A 3748-nucleotide genomic window follows, 5' to 3' on the forward strand; every position below is an offset into this window, starting at 1 on the left:
TTTTTTTTTTTTTTTTAAATTATTTTCTTATCTAATGTAGCGGAAATTAAGTTTCATTTATTTCCGTATGACCTCCTCTTTATGATTGTAATTGGTAAATGAAGACAATGATATGAATTGCAGACCTAAAAAACACTAAGGATACATGTAGATTATCAGCACACGATTCTTCTAGAAAATAGGAAAATTAAGAATTTTTTTCTTTTACCAACCTTGTTACAACTAGATTTTCCCTTTTAAGAGTTAGATTCCTACTGACTTACTTGTTATATAATACAGCCTCAGTCACATAGCTGCTTGATCATTAGCTACCTCCCTTGTTTTGATCTTAAATAAATAAATATAAATTAATATAGGGAGGGGAGGGAATTCTACTTTTGCGATTTCTTAATTGTTGCCAGCAGTGTTTTTTTTCAGCCATTTGACTTGAGGAAAATAATATTATCCTTAAAAGCATAGCGTACGTTAGTGCTTCCTAAGTCTATCTCTCTCTTACCACAACGAGGGAGTGAAGAGATATCTTGTCTTTATCTATTCAAATATTCAAATGAACTCATTTCTTTTTTTATTTTTCCTTTTCTTTTTCTCAACTATCCATTAATTCTTATTCTATTAAGTTTGGATTGAGGCATGCATGTAGATTCAATGGAAGAGATTGGACAGTGGACATTGGAGCAAGACAATGTGACAAATTACAAAATAAATTAAACGAAAGAGCTTTGTCTTATATGCATTAAATTTTAATCATAATCATAAGTGAAACAATGTTTAAGTAAGTTCTATTTAGTATTCCTGCTCCCCACCCCTACACTTCTATTTTTGGAATTCTCACTCAAAACAGAAAATAAATATTCTTTTAACCAATGTGAAAGGGCAATATTTTTTTTTTTTTTTTTTGCAGTAATGAGAGGGAAGTATCTTAAGAATCTTAAGTCCAGCCATATGGAGGTGGGAGGGCCACCAAATTTGATTTGTTTCAATAGAATATAATATTTCTCATAAAAAGGCGATGAAATAATTTGTAATGTAATTGGGTTGTGTGTGTACATGTGTATTTTTTGTTGGTGGAGAAGTTTTCGCTAGATTTTTAATCCCAAGCCCTCCAACCATTGCTTAACGCACAACTATATGTCTATGATTGGGTTTTGCATCCACAAATTAAATGTATCTAAGGATCCTTCACTCACGTTGGGTATTCATATATTGTCAAATGTTGAAGGGGCTGGTAAGATAGTTTCAACCCCAAACAATAGGGGTGTGAGTAAATAATGAGACTCATGAGGAATTCCTTCACCATGGGCATCGGTTCTCAACATACATACACAACACGAGGGGTTGTTTTGACCCCAAATGAAATGGGGTGGGAGTTGATGCATTGTGGAATAAGAGTCCCAACACGTTGTCATATTACCAATCGTGAGGAAATTCTTTCTCCCCCATTGGTGAAGGAAAATTTTCACCTTCTATTATTTGTACTTGGGTCTAATTTTTTTTGCGTGCGTCCATATGGATTCGTGTTTATATGTGCGCACAAGTGGAGTGAATTTTGTTATACGTGCCATGTACATAAATTGTTGCACGTAAGATGCTTTGTCCTATGAGGAGGCAGATTTGGTATCGGACAACCTCTTCCTCTCCCCATCCATTGGTTGAAATAGTGAATGTATTTGTATGTGACCATATATGACATATACTAGTTTTTTTTTTTTTTTTGGTTAATAATATACATATTTCGCTTTCATTCAAAATTCGTAGGCAACAAGGAAGCACACACTGCTATAAATCGTGGTCATGACTCATGAGTCCTTTTTTTTTTTGGGTAAAAGTAGTCATGTCATGAGTCATTACTCGACTCATAATTCATGACGTTGCTGTGTGACATAATCAGATCATGCATGGACGGATATGAAAAACTGATATGTTGATCTTTATCTATTTTCTCTTAATAATAATAATAATAATAAAATAATAAAAATGTAAAATTGGAGAGATTAGGTGTTTGAGCAATTAAGCAGGTTTCTATTTTATTTTATTTTATTTTATGGAAAAAATTTATGTCTAGAAACATGGTTCTTACGCTAGCATGGAGATCAATGAAAATATACACATAAGAATCAATAAAGATAAAATTTCTATCTTTCATGATTTTGCCCCAATCCTATATCTAAATTCATTTTCTCTCTTTTTTTAATCAATGTTTATCTTAAAAAAATAATAAAAATTTAAGAGGAGGATTTTATTAAAGTTAGGGTGACCCTTAAGTCAGCATGAGGCCAATGAAAATGTACATGAAAGGATAAGAGGAAATAGAATTTTCTCCTTTTACGAGGAGTAGGATAGTCATTTCGACCCCGTGTATAATTACCAAGGATTTAATTATTGGTATCAATATTGATATTGCTATCTGATTTCAATCGACCTGGTTCAATCGGTATGGGGTAGTTAAAAAAAAAAAGGTTTAATTGGTATGGATCAATTACTTTTGCCTTTATTTTTAAATTCAATATAATTTCTTTATGATTTTATCCCTAATGCGATATGAATAACCAATCCATTTCGATTAGTTATCCAATACGATACGATCAATTCAATACTAACACTTAGGTATCGTTTGACAACGTTTTTGCCGTTTCTATGTCCAGAAACGCCAAAAACATAAATTCACGTTTTTGGGAACAAAAACAGATTTTTAGGTGTTTGATAAACCTTGTTTCTTGAAACTTTTTTTCACACACATTTCTATTTGATAGGATGTAAGAACAAACAATGAATCGACAACCAATCCAAGCTTTCCGATAAGGGATATTTAGGGATTCAGTAATTAGGTCGAACCATTGCAACCCTACCTTGCAGATCAATGGAGAGAAGCAAAAGAAAAAGGCAAAACCAAGCATGATTCTTGCTTGCTCTACATTCACTGAAGTCGTCTAAAGCTTGTGGAATACAAATCTGAAGTAGAACAGAAGATCGATTATACCTCTTTTGTAGACTTACTAAAGGTTGTTGTACAACTCACATGACATAGGATTTGTAGCACCATGAACGGATCTCACAAACTGTGGAAGTGACTGATGAGGTTCACGGGAACTCTTTTGGCTTCACGAGTTGTGCATGAGAAAAATCGATGAAGGATTGCAAACGCTTGAAATAGCAAAGGAGTACATTTTCTTCACAATCGCACAGTTCAGCTTGGGAGAAATAGGATGCTTTTTTTTTTCGGGCTTGATGTAATAATGAGGTGGAACAGTCCTTTCCGGAAACGACAAAACGAGTCGAACTCGTTTCGTCGACTCGTTTTGTCTCTTCTGGTTTTTGTACCATAAATTGATAGAAATTTCAATTTCTAATTCTAAAAATAGTTGAAACGAATCACTATTACTAAATGCATGTTATCCTATATTTTTGTTTTTAAAAATAAAAAAAATATAAAAATACGTTTTTAGAACGTTGTCAAATGGTACCTCAGAATCATGACATTTACCACTTAAGTTTAGAAAACCTCCAAAATATATAGATATAGAAATATATATATATATTGGAGAACCCCAAGAGGGAGAGAGAGAGTTCTGTAGGACAACTTCCCCTTTAGTGGTCAATCATCACCGACCAACATTCAACAAAACCAGTGGGAAAACACGAGGCAGCAGGAAAGCGAGAGAGAGAGAGAGAGAGAGAGAGAGAGAGAGAGATCTTTATTGCAAATCCCAGTACTTCCGGGAAACTCTTAATCCTCTCAGTCCGCACGTAT

Source organism: Macadamia integrifolia, unplaced genomic scaffold (assembly GCF_013358625.1).
Source record: "Macadamia integrifolia cultivar HAES 741 unplaced genomic scaffold, SCU_Mint_v3 scaffold_123A, whole genome shotgun sequence".
NCBI classification, from domain to species: domain Eukaryota; kingdom Viridiplantae; phylum Streptophyta; class Magnoliopsida; order Proteales; family Proteaceae; genus Macadamia; species Macadamia integrifolia.